The sequence below is a fragment of the Camelus ferus genome, chromosome 27 (genome assembly GCF_009834535.1).
Source record: "Camelus ferus isolate YT-003-E chromosome 27, BCGSAC_Cfer_1.0, whole genome shotgun sequence".
NCBI lineage: Eukaryota > Metazoa > Chordata > Mammalia > Artiodactyla > Camelidae > Camelus > Camelus ferus.
This window is the reverse complement of record NC_045722.1, coordinates 1,694,455-1,707,459: the sequence shown is the minus strand read 5'-3', so window position 1 is coordinate 1,707,459 and position 13,005 is coordinate 1,694,455. Positions and strand designations below refer to the sequence as shown.

Here is a 13,005-nt window from a genome sequence, read left to right as displayed (position 1 = left end):
GTGGGGGTGGCTATTTCCACGGATGGCGCCCACCAGGGTGGTGGGCACACCTCCTGGAGGCCTCAGCTCGGAACAAATGTGTTTCTAAGAAATAGAGGACACCTCGGCCCACTGACACTTCGGTACAGATTAATTTTTATTCCCTCTCTGGCAGAACATAGCAATCAACATAGATGGAACCTGAGACACTGTGTTACTTTGGAGTTTCAGGATTAGAAGGACCAGAACTTGGGACACAGCCTGGGTTGAAGGCTCTGCATCACTGGGGGGTGGGCATGTTGACCCCATGAGCACCTAAGATAAGGAAGGGGAGATGGGAGAACCCTCAGTAGGAAGGGATGAGTGTGGATGCTGGACGGGAGCCTTTCTCTGAAGAAGGCCATGATGAGTCACTTCATCTCTTTGAGACTCACTCTTTTCATCTGTACAATGGGCATAATAATATCTCACAATTCCGAAGAGCAGAGGCTAGACCGGAAGATCCTCACAGGGCTGCGCCGGCCCCAGAGTCACCGCTGGGCTGAGTCAGTCCTGTGAGGAGGGTGGGAAGCTGTACGCGTGTTAGGATTCTTCCCTACTAGGGTGGCCGGGAGCCCCTGGAGGGGTGGGGACCGAGGGGGCTGAGGGCTGCTGGGGCGCAGGCAGGGTCTGGCAGGAAGTAGCCAGAACAGAGGGCTTGGGCCCTTTCGCTGAGCGGAGAACCAAGGTTTCAGCCGTTGATATGAGGACAGGGTGACTGACGCCGCGCCTGCGTCTGACCTGAGGGTCTGGGCGTGTGTGTGGCGGAGGAGGTGCCTGGGTGGGCTTGGCCCCGCGAAGGGCTGGGGTAGGGTTCAGGAAAGGATGCACAGAGCGAGTGCGAAGCCCTCCGGGTGCAGGCCACCTGCTGTCCCCGGCATCTGTCAGGCCCGGGCAGAGACTGGAATCGCTCCACTTGTTCCAAGCAGATTTAAGGCAAGGAGTGGGGTTACAAGGGGCGAAAAGATCAGAGGGAAAAAGGAAGTGAAGCTCCTTACCCTTCCACCGGGGGCTGCTCCCGTGCAGGGGCTGAGGCCCTCAGCCCTGTGCAGCCCAGCTGCCCTGCCGGGCGTAGCCCCCCCAGTGGGCACCTGGAGCTGCTCTTCTGCAGATGCGCTGGGACCGCCTCTGACCTGCTGCAGCCCCCGGGCCCCGGCTGCCCCGGCCCACAGCCCCGCCGCTGCTGGAGGCACTGGACGGCAGCAGACAAAGGCTTTCTCCCTCTTCCCTGCCTTCCAGTCTCCTGCCGGTACTTCCTATGGGCTGAACCTCATGGGAAGCCAGCAGGCAAGGGAGTCTGGGAAATGTAGTTTGCAGGGATAGTCCTGGGGAAGGCGGCAGGAGGGGAGAGTGTGACACTGAGGGCCAACCTGCGCTATCTGGAGCAACCCGTGGCCACCGGATACATCATCCAAGGTGAAAGTTTACTCTGGATCCTTCTAACCACTTTTTTTTGTGGTGGGTTTTATCCTGTCCATTTTAGGCATGAGGCTCAGAGAGGTTCACCAAAATGCCCAGGGTCACACAGCCAGCAAGTAGCAGAGCTGAGATTTGAGCCCTGAGCATCTGCTCCTTTATTCTTGGGGCACTGCTGGTCACTGGGTTCAGCTGAGCCAGGGCTTTGAACAGGTGGCCAGTCCCAGCAGGAACCAGGGATTTGGGCAGAAGCCAGAAAGCCAGATGAGGCTTGCTAAGTGGGAGTTAGGGTGGGGGAGGCTCAAGCCCACGCGGTCCCCTGGGGCTGAGTTCACCAGCAGGTTGCTGGGCACGGGAGCAGTGGGTGTGCCCGCCCCCGTCCCGGTGTGGAAGGCAGTGCTACCCCACTCTTGGGCCAGTGTTTTACTGCCCAGAGTTGGGTGGGGGAGATGGGGCCTGACCACTGCCCACATTTGGCGGGGGGAGCTGTGTGACCACGGCAGCGTGCCAGAGCAGAGCAGTCATGGGTCCGAGAAGCCTGGGGCAGCCTTGGCTCTTTGCTCCTCCAATGTGGAGGAGGTGTAGGGATCCAGGGACCGACCGCAACTGGATGGAGAGAATGCCCCGGTGTGTGGCACCCTGGAGCCGGGGCCACACGGTCCCACACCCGGCATCACTCTGGCTGACGGTGGCAGGGCAATCAGTGTGGCAGCGAGGTTGGTGGACCAAAATCCAGGGGTCTGGGCTGGCATTCCAGCTGTCATCCCCTCACCGAGCGAGCGTAGGCAGATCACAGTCACTTCTGCGATCCTGCCGAGAAGTGGTTGCAAATACCACCTGTAAGGAATAGGAAAGACCCTCAGGGAAGGCCATGGCCACTTGGGGGCGGCACTGAGCCCCCTTTCCTCCTCCATCCGGAACGCTGCAGCTTTTCCAACAATCCATTTCCGTGCCCCCTTTCTCGAAGTCCCCCAGCTTAGCCTTCTTTGCTTCCTTGTTGGCTGACTTTGGCTTTATCAGAACCGCTGAAGGGGCCGTGAGGCTTAAGTCGACGCCATGGCTGGGGAATCTGGGGACGAGAGACAGGGTGGGACTTGGTTCTAGCTGCACAGTTGCTATGGACAGTGGAACTTGGAGGCTGGGGCTCCTGATCTCCCCGTCTAATACTCTTCCCAACGAAGCCCTTGGGAAGATCCCTGGCTCCCAGGAAGACTCTTACGTTGGAATAAATAAGCCTCGTTGGGGTGACTTGGGAGAAGCAGGTTTGACTGCAGCCTCCCAAGACTGTCTGCTCAGTCTCCTCTCCCCTCACACTCCCAGTGTGTCCTCACCTGCCGCCTTCCCACCCAGATCAGGTATCTTGCCAAAGAAGACTGCGCAAGAACCACCCCAAAGCTCAGTGACTCAGGATGACAGTTGATCCGGCTCGCGTGTGTGCTGGTGAGCCCTGCTGGGTGTGCTCGCACGCATGTCCGTGCTCTGGCGCCGGGGGGTGGGGGGAAGGACTGGGGGCTGGTGGGTCCTAGATGGCTGTGCCGGCACGCCTGCTGGCCGTCTAGCTGTCAGCGGCGGCGCCTCGGTTTTTCCTGTGGATTCTAATCCTCCTGCAGGCGGCCCGAGCCTGTTCATGGGGCAGCGGGGCTGGAAGAGCAGCGTGAGCTGAAGCCGCGAGGTCCCTTGAGGCTTAGAGCTGGCTCCCTGTCACTTCCACTGCGTGCTATTGAGGGAAGCAAGTCACAGCAGGTCCAAGTGCAAAGGTGGCCAGTGGGCGGAGCCTCAGTGCCTCTCCCTCTCTGGTGACCTGCCACACCTCCACAGATGGAACGGCTGCCCTGTCCCAGGGCAGACACTGCAGTGGCTCGCTGCACTATCCGCTCTGCCCTTCTTCCTTGGTCATGGAACCCTGACCTTCGTCTGGGCTCAGAATCACAACTATGTTTCCCAGACTTCCCCGAAGCTGGGACAGACAACATAACCAGATCTGGCCAATGAGCTGGTAGGAGAACCTGGCATACCTCCTCCTCCTTTGTCCCTTTCTCTTTTTCTTCTGTCTGCCAGCTGCATGGGTTCTGGATGCAGTGGCTGGAGCGTGAGCAGCCACATGATCCCATCAGGTTAGGCAGTAAGACGGCAGAGAAGCAAGACGGGAAGCACTGAGGTTCCTGGTGAATTAATGTCTTTTGTGTAAGAGGAAAACAAACTTGTGTCTCCTTGAAGCCATTGTTATTCTGACATTTTTGTTACTCACAGTTGAACTTGATCCTGTTAACGGACTTTCCTCCATGTACTGACTGCTTTTCACCTTCTTTCTATTTCTTATAATTGCCCCCGTCTTACAAAGCGCTCTCTGACCACACTCACCTCCACTTTTCCAGATTCCTAGATCGGGTACTCAGGGAAGGCCTTTTTGAAGAGACGGGGCTTGCAGCGAGGAGAAACCAGGCAGGTGCTGTAAAGCACACTCCTGCCAGGGGAACATCACGTGCAAAGGCCCTGAGGTGAAAAAGACATGTGAGTATTTGAGGAGATGAAAGAAGGTCCCTGTGAATGGAAAGCAAGGAGGGAAGGGAAGAAGAGGGCAGACAGTAAGCCAGACCACACAGGCACCATGTGGAAAACAGGAGGTTTTAGGCACCATTATGTTCTGATGGTTAGGATGAGGTTCTCCTGCCTGTAGTGGAAAACCTAAGTGTCAGTGACCTACACAGCCACGAGGAAGGCAGTCCAGGGTGCGCACGGAGGCTCCAGGATGTCATTAGGGATCCAGGCTCTGTTAGCTCTCTGCTCCACAATCCTTATCAGGCGGCCCTATTCTCAAGTCTCCTCATGGCCCAAGATGGCTGCTGGAGCTCCAATCACATCCATACCAGGCACGAGAAGGGAGGTGGAGGAGGCCTCCGGGTCGACTCAATCCCCTGTAAAGAGCTTCAAGAAAGCCCTCCTGAGTGGCTTCCTCTGACGTCTCGTTGGCTACCCTGGGCTGCAGGGCAGCCTGGGAAATGTAGTCATCCAGGAGCCATTAGGTGTGCACATTACCAGTCTATATAAATCGGAGCTCTGCTGGAGGAAAGAAGGGGAAATGGGTGTGCTCTAGGTAACAAGAAGCCTTTGCCAGAACTGGGTTCACAGGAGACATTTATTAAAAGCCTGTTTGTCCTAATAGCTACACGCAACATGGACGAGTCCAGCAGACATAAGGGTGAGTGAATGAAGCCAGAACTGAAGATTGCTCAACGATTCCAGACGAAACTAGTCGACGGTGATGACAGTCAGAAAAAGGGCGATTCCTGGGCCTCGGTGCCCAGGAGGAGGCATTAGGGAGCTTTCTGGGAAGCTGGAAACACTCCGGTTCTTGATCCGGTGGAGGTTATGAGGTGGATACCAGCATAGAATTTAGTGAGGTATCTGCTTAGCACTCGTGCTCTTTGCTGCACATTCCTTGTAACAAACTTTGATTTAGCCCATTCATTACAACAGGCGCTGTGTGCTGGGAGTAGAGAGAGAACGACGCCGTGAACCCCGTCCGCAATACAGCCTTGTCCTGGAAATGACAGTGTTGAGGGAACAAAGACAGCCGGGAGGAAGAGGAGTTTGACCTTGTGGGAGCAAACCTGGGAAGCCTTCCTGGAGGAGCTGACACTCTAAGCCGAATGTTGAAAATGAATGGGAATTTGCTACTGGCTGGAAGTGGTTGGGCGGGGAGGAGGTGGTAGAGAGGATGGTGGTGTGTGCATGCAGCTGCGAAGGCTGAGCGACTGCGGGGAGTGGGGCGGGAGGGAGCAGCGAGCCCAAGGCCATGGAGTGGTCCTCTTGCGACGCTGGCATCTGTCTGCCTGGGGAGAGTGGGGACCTTGGGGCTGCTGGGCCGGTGGCCTGTGCCACATGGCTGGGCAGGCCAGCCGCTGGGAAGCCCTCTTCCTTCCCTCCATCCCTCTCCCCTCCTCTCTGCTTCTCACAACGTGGTCCTGAAATGACACCAAGAGCAGCTGCTTAAGCAATTTTGCCAATTAATGGGTCTCTGAAATTAAACCGCCTGCACAGTCTGGATGCGCCTCTCCGGGAGGGGTTTAGCAATTGTCTTCATGATAATCAGGCTTGACTCGCCTTCTCGCACATTAATAAAAAAGCGAAGGCGTCGGGAGAGATGCCCTTTCGAGGGGAGTATCGACAATATTGTAATGAGGCCTGGGGAGGAGGATGCTGAGGCCTGGAGCTGCATGCTCAAAATCCGTCCCCTCTGCCAGCGAGAGCCGGCTCCGGCCGGAAGCAGCCAGGCTCACAGTGGAGAATATCAATGCTCACAGCCAGGCAGGCCGGGCCGGTCTGCAGGAAGGAGAGCAGAGGGCAGGAGATGCTCGGGAGGAGCAGCAGGAGGGCCTCCTGGAGGAGCAGGCAGGGTGGTGGCAGCGGGAGGGCAAGCCGGCCAGCGCTGAGCACCAGGAGCAGGAGCGCCCAGGCTGCTGTCAGCCCTCTGCCCCCACGCTCAGCAAGGCCCAGGGACCCCACGTCTTCATCCACAGACATCACCCTGTGACGGCATGCCTCCCCCCACGCCAGAAGTGACCTCAGAATCCTCCACACCACATCCACGACGCGACACTCCAAGTATACCCTCCCAGGTGGTGGGATCAGAACCAGAATTAGAGCCCACGTGCCATCCAGCCTGGGAATCTATGCCTTTGCCCTCGCGTTCAGCATCTTCCAGTCCCCCGTGCTCTGCACCCTTTCCGCCATGCAGTCCCCTAGGGTTCCTCCCAATGGGCACTGTGTTGTCACAAGGATCAGAGGCTTAGGAGGTGAAGTTCTAATGGTGGGAACGCAGGAGTGGAGCACGGAGGTCCTCGAGCTGCGACAGCCCCGGAGGGAAGGCAGCTAACAGCTCGTTGGCATCTACAGAATCAACCCGTTTAACCTTTGCGTCAGTTCTCCAGAAAGGTGTGCCCTCTGTTTTGCGCCGGGGGATGTGAAGCTCGTGGAAAAGTTACACAATTTGCCCCAAGTTACATTGAGTAAGCGGCAGAGTTGGGACTGAAGCCCAGATCAGTGTGACTCTCAAGTCAGGTCAAGGAGGGGACACACACACCCCCCCCACTCGGCTCCTGTTGGGTTAGTGCGCTCAGACTAGCGCAGGAGAATTCGGTAAAACGAAGAATGTTCTTTGCGTGCGGAGCGTCCCAGCTGCCCTGGGAGAGGGTGAGAGTGGGGAGAAGAGGGGAAGGGGGCGGGGACAGGCCAGCAGCACCCCCAGCGCATTCAGTGATGTGTTACGCACTTGCTGTGTGCCCAGCAGACTCTGTAGAACATGTGAGCCGCCCCAGAGAGCTTAACAGGACATCCTGTTCCCTTCACGTTAAGTGCGAGCTTCATGCAGCTCGCGGTGGGCGGCCCGCGTGTGAGGCCTCGGATGTGCTGTCTGCACGGCTCGGCTCCGACTCGAGGTCGCGCAGCTCTCGAGGGGCTGAGTGCGGATGGGGAAGCCAGCCCGTGGGGGGGAAGCCAGGCTCACTTCGCACCCCCACCGGTGCACCCCGACGCCCGTCCCCGGGCGGAGGAGCCAGGGCCAGCTCTGTGACCTGGCAGGGGACGCAGCACGGTGCCCCCTGCCCCCAGCTGTGGTGCCTGTGTTTACTGCAGGGACGGGGCTGCTTCCCTGGGTGGCCCACGCCAGGCTGTCCTCTCCCACACTCCCACGGTCATCAGCGGTCTGAGCGCTGGACACCACGTCTCTCATTCTCTCTCTCCCCTAAACTCCCGACAGGGTAATTATTTTGGAATCAGCACACTTACTTAAACCTTCACGTAGTGTCAGGCAGTATAAGACTGTGCCAAACCTACACTAAATACAGCACATAACATCTACAGCTAAAACTGAAATTTTTTTTCTGAAAAAAAAGTTCTTTGTTTCCTCCTCTCCATGTGACTGTGTGTGCACAGCAGTTGTTGTCTGAGGGAAGGTGGTGTCAGTTCAGTTTCCCTCGAGTGATTTTTAAACCAAGAACACACATGAGGTTCTAACTCCCAAGGCCGTGGCCGGGCCCAGACGTAGGACCACGGGCTCAGATCTGGGGACGCGTGTTAGGGCAGAGGGCAGAGCAGACCGTCTCCTCCCCACACCCGCGTGAACTGCCTCTGTCCCCGCTTCATCCCCCGCTTCATCACTTGCACTCACAGGGAGGTGCCGGGGCTGGGGGTGTTCCCGGCTCATCTCGTCTAACCCACACTCAAGCCGGGGAAGCAGGCGCACCTAGAAACTCCACTTTTCCAGTTAGAGAAACTGAGGCCGCCGACAGCATCTGCGTGGAGTCACCCATCATTCTCCCTCCCTTGGCCCCCCTGGTGACAATGGCTTCTGTGGGGCAGATGCCAGGACCTGGGGCAGCCAAGGACAGAGCGGAAATGATCCCGCGTCGCCACACAACTCAAGGTCTGTGTGTTTCCTCCATACAAACCTCTCTCCCCGGCCAAGTCCCTCTGCTGTGTCCCCCCTCCTGGCACCTCCTCAAAGAGAGGCGTGGGTGACGGAGGAGGGGCCGCCTGGGACCGCAGCCACCAGGCCCTGCCCGTGTCACCAAGGGCCACACCGGCTCCAAGCAGCCATGGTGATGGGAAAAGCCTGGACTCCAAGACATGAAGACAGAAAGCCCAGTGTTTCATTAGTGCTCTAGATGTTTATTTCCCAAGTTAACAGCAATAACAAACTCGTTTACGGCCGCGAGTTTCACTGCCTCCCCCGGTGGGGCTCCCACCTGCTGCCTGGATTCCGATCCCGTGCGGCTCCAGAGGCTGGCCTGGCAGCTGGCGCGGGCGGGCAGCTGGGAGGGCCTGGGCGAGGGGTCCCCGGGATTCTGTCCCGTCTGCAGGCTGCCCGCCTCGGCGCGGGAGCCGGGCCCACTCCGCCCGCAGGACCACCACCAGCGGCTGTCGGCGGAGGTTTCCGGGCCCTCGCCTGTCTGCTGTGCGGGTGGCTCTTTCCACTCAGAGAATGAAACGAGGGTCCTGACTCAGGTGACTTTTAGGGGAAACTCAAGTCTTAATGTCAAGGGATAGAGTCGCCTTCCCGCAGGGCGGGACCAGGGTGAGAAGAGTGCGGAACCACGAGTGCAAACTTCCAGGAGCTGCTCTGCTTACTCTCCAGGCCGGGCAAGTGTCTCCCTAAATCTGGGGTCCTAGCCCCGGTCCGCCCCACCCCGGCCCCGACCATTGATAAGCACGGGGGCCTCATGGGCTTGCTCTCCCGGTCTCGTGGGAGAGGGGCCAGCCTTCCTTCTTCCTTTTCCAGATCTCACGGTGGCTCGCCTTGCCAAGAGGCCAGGTTGCCCGGGCGGAGAAACGCAGCAGGTGATGCTCATAGACTTTGCCCGTCCCTGTGGCCCTTCTTAGGACCGAAGCTGAGAGGGCGCACAGAGAAAGGAGGTGTTGGGGGGGGGGCGGGTTTTAGGAGTTTATGGAGCTGTAACTCACCTTATGTTGTTGTTGTTGTTGTTAAAATTTCATTCAAAATAACTACCCTCCCGTCGGTGCTAACTTCCTCCCTGGCTCTGACTGTTCCTTTGCGTCCCATCCTCTCGCTCGCATAGCTTTGCTTTGCCTGATTCTTCTCTGCACGGAGCTTTGCAAAGTTCTGAAGCTTCATCCAAGTGACGGGTGGGCAGGGGCGGCAGGGCAGTGGAGGGAGCGTCCCGCTGCGGTTCCCCGCGCCAAGGGGTCTCAAACTTGAGCACGGGTCAGGCTCCCCTGAAGGGCAGGCGGATCGCTGGGCCTGCCACCGGGCTCCTGGGTCCGTAGGTATGGGGGGTGGGGCGGGTAGAGGTTAGCATTTCCAATGACGCTGGTCTGGGGACCGCCTCTTAGCCCCACAGCCCTGAGACGTTCTGCTAGAAGAGCTCTGGAAGTTAATGAGAACTGAGTTCAAACCCAGCTCTGCTGTCTATCAGCCGTGTGGCCTTGGTAATAACTCACATAGCAGCTGCGTGCGGGTGCGCTGATCTTGCGGCAGCAACGGGGCCGCGTTCTTTACTTGGCGTCATCTCTTTCAATCCTCGTGGGAACGTAAAAGGAGCTTGGTGTTTTTAAGAACTGTGTTTGATGGACGCAGTGATGGGGGCTCAGGAGAGGAAAATTTCCCGGGTTCACACCACTCAAAAGTGATAGAGGCGAGAATTTAAACGAAGTCTGACAGCCGAGGCGACAGAGATGGGGCAGGGGACTAACGGCCCTCTCGCAGCCTACGAGCTACTAGACGAGCAGGCAGGTGAAGCACCCAGCGTGAGGCCTGGCGCAGCGTCTCTGCTCACGGAGGGGGGCCCGGCTCCCTGAGAGAAGACCCTTGATGAAGGTGGAAGAGGCAGGAGCTCCCTGACGGCTCAGCGTCCCCGTGAGCCCAGCCCAGGGACGGGGAGGAAGCAGGAAACGGTGGACTGAGTGTCTCGGGGCCAAGCTCTATCAGCCCCCCAGGGCCGGGTGGGTGGATCGGGGTCTGTTTCTGCACCTGGAGAAGAGGACAGCCCATCGTCCCCGCGGGGATGCCCTCGACGAGGCGAGTGTTCGGGTCGGAGGCCTCACTGCGGCATCTCGGGGGCCTTGACGACTCCCGTGCGGGACACATGGCCTTTGGAGACCTGTTATCAAGCCCTCCCCCCGTCCTGTGTCCAGGCAGCCGCCGGCCCGGCAGAGCCCGCCCAGACGCAGGGGACAGAGCCTCAGTGCGCTTGCGTCCCTGTTTCTCCCCCCACTTTGCAGAAACACAGTTACCGTCTTGCTTCCCCCCACCTTTATTACACCCATTGTTCTGCAGAGTGAGCACCCCACGTGTACACGTTTGGCGCCAGGCAGGCTGCTGTAAGCCGGGGCGTCCTGGGGTGCAGCCTCCAAGCAGGGAAAGTACTGGGCACGCCCACCCCGGAGCCCAGAGCGCCCCTCACAGGGCACGTCCAGGCCGGGCTCGCGGGGCTGGGTGGCGGGGAGACGCTCCTGGCTCCGTGAGGCTGCTCCTCAGCTGTGGGGAAGGGGTTCAGAGAGCAGCTCGTCCACCGGTTGAAGAAGAGCCCTGCCCCTCCAGGAGCTGAGTCCACCTGCCGGCCCGCCGCCTGGGAACGAGCGTCAGGGCCGCCCGGGTGTGCTCCCCTGAGCCATCTCCGTCGTCATGAAGAGGCCCTTCCCAGTGACCCGCCCCTTTAAACCCGCGAAGCCTCCTCCACTCACCTCCTTGTGAGGGAGGGCTCGGCCCGACCCTGAGCCTGCTGCTCTCAGCCCGCTGCCTTCCTCCTCCCGACAGTCTCCAGAGCGCACAGACCAGCAGGCGCTTTGAATCAGAAGCAGTTAAAATGAGTTTTTTAAATGTCACTGCCCCTTTGGGGGGGGGGTCAGGCACGATGTCACCGTCAGGACAGAGAATCCTGGGAGGAAAGAGTGTGGGGGGATGAAGAGAGGTGGAAAGGGGACTCCCCTCAGAAGCACAGGGAACCCTGTCTCTCGCTGACGGTGTGACCCTGGGCGGGCCACTTGCGTTTGTCTCCTTCGCCTGTGAAGTGGCGGCGAGCATCTGGGGTCCGCCCTGCGAGGTGATGTGGGGCGGAGCTGCCGGCTTGGGGCAGAAGCTGGAGCAGTGCTGGGGGGAGCAAGTCCCTGCAGTGGCCCGTATTTGAACAGAGCTTTGCAGTTTTCAAAGCAGTTTGTCATAGTTACCAGGCTGAGTGTCAACGGTCACCAGCAACATAAGCAGAGAGGGAGCCCCTGGCCCCCGACCGTGCAGAGCAGGGTCTGGGTCTCCAGGGACCAGCCGGGCGGTGTGGCGTGCCCCTGGCTCGGGGTGGCTCTGACCGCTGCCGGCCCTCCAGCTCTTCCACGCTGTCAGGAATGGAGGCCTAATTCAACGCCGGCTTGTCTTCAACAGCTTTGAGACGCCCTTTTCACCACGAGAGCCCAAAACAACTTGCCAGGAAACAGCAAGTTGCTTATGGGGGCGCAGAGGAAATGCTCCCAAGCACAGCTCTGGTTTTCTGCGGGATTTATCCTCGCGTCTCCTCCTCTGCAGCTCTGCCACACACACACACACACACACACACACACACACACACACACACACACCCCATCACTACAAATACCACGTGATAAAGACATAACCATTAGAAATACCCAGACACGGTCAAGTTCGAGGAAATGCCACCCTCCTCCGGGACCACATTCTGCACACCTGCAAAGCTGGAGATGGTTTTTTCTGACCTCCAGACACCACTCCCACCGTGAGTGTCACAGCGCCATAAGCAGTTCGCAGACCCCCCGTCAGGGGTGCTGACCCAGGAAGTCGGAGTGGGGCCTCTAGGGACGCTAGCGCTGGAGGGGGAGGACCACAGCTTTCATCCAGCCTTCACCCCCAGGTACTGACAAACGCAGGCACCAAGCCTGCCCCGTAAATCACTCCTCCGCCCCCCACAATTGAATCCCTCAGGATTCACACCTTGGAGAAAGCGGAGTGTTTCCTTGACAACAGATGACTAACTCAGACGTCCCTGTGAACAGGTGGGAGACAGGAAGGGGCAAGAGACGAGACATGGGCAGGTGCCAGGTTGAGACAACCAGCTCTCGGCAGCCAGTCGCGGGAGCGCACGGGTGGGGGAGGCTCCTGGGGCTCAGGCAGAGAGACGCCGGCCGTGGAAGCCCAGGTGGAAGCAGGGGGCCCTAAGGAACTCACGGGCAAGTCACTGCAAGTCTGTCCTGATGCTAATTTTTGGAATTAAACTATTGAAAGAAGTTGTGGTCAGAAGGAAAATTTGGTTTTGAATAACTCACCTGAATAGGAAACAAACGGGGAAGGCAGTACTGGAGGCCAGCAGCTGGTTAGACGCGGGGCTCCAGAAGGAGGGCTTGGCCGGCCGATGGGTCTGGGGAGAGCGCACGCCGGGCAGGACCTGGGCCCAGGTTCACGACCCCGGTTCTTAGCAAGTTCATTTCAGGCCACCTGGGCTTGGCCTCAGGCCCTGTCTTTCCCCCCACATTCCCCTCTGGGGCCTCTGCTCCAACCAGCCTCCAGCCACCGAACCACGTCTTGTGACACCTCACCTTTTCTGACACAAGTCCATCTCCAAATTCAGCCTTTTGACCCTGAATCCAGCTCAGATCGCGTCTCTGTGGGCTCTGACAACACCAGCAGAAGGCACTCTCCCTCCCACAGGTCTCACGTCCTTGTACCCCGCTGTGCCTCCCGCACGTTCCGGGCAAGGGTGAGCGCCTTCAGACGGCCTTCGAGGAACGGGAACTTCATGGTGGAGCCTAAACCATGGGTTCCAGGTGCTTCCTCAGTTGGACTTACCGTCGGCACTGAGGTGCACACCTTGGCTGCACCATCAGAACCACCTGGGGAGCTTTAAACAACTCTGACACCTGCCCCTGCCCTGGATCAACTAAAACCAAGTCTCCGCGGGGCAACCACGTCCCTTCAAGAGCCCCGAGGGCTGAGAACCACTGGGATAGGCCGCTCCTCCCCCTCTGCCATGGAAGGGCGGTCAGAGTGACACTGCTCCCCCGCGCCCTGACGCTGTAGCGCTCAGTGCATGGCGGCTACGCCTGCTCTTT

General features: G+C 58.9%; 2 long non-coding RNA genes across 2 annotated transcripts; one reads left to right on the top strand and one right to left on the bottom strand.

Moving 5' to 3' along the window:
* The first annotated feature begins 1,300 nt into the window (after positions 1 to 1,300).
* LOC116660197 lies at positions 1,301 to 5,479 on the top strand. Its single transcript, XR_004315591.1, has 5 exons — positions 1,301 to 1,434; positions 2,785 to 2,874; positions 3,253 to 3,430; positions 3,810 to 3,945; positions 4,912 to 5,479. It is a non-coding gene; the product is annotated as an uncharacterized LOC116660197 (long non-coding RNA).
* On the bottom strand, positions 2,283 to 4,884 carry LOC116660199. Its single transcript, XR_004315593.1, has 3 exons — positions 4,139 to 4,884; positions 3,796 to 3,927; positions 2,283 to 2,503 (listed from the first exon to the last, which is right to left on the bottom strand). It is a non-coding gene; the product is annotated as an uncharacterized LOC116660199 (long non-coding RNA).
* Positions 5,480 to 13,005: the final 7,526 nt, after the last annotated feature.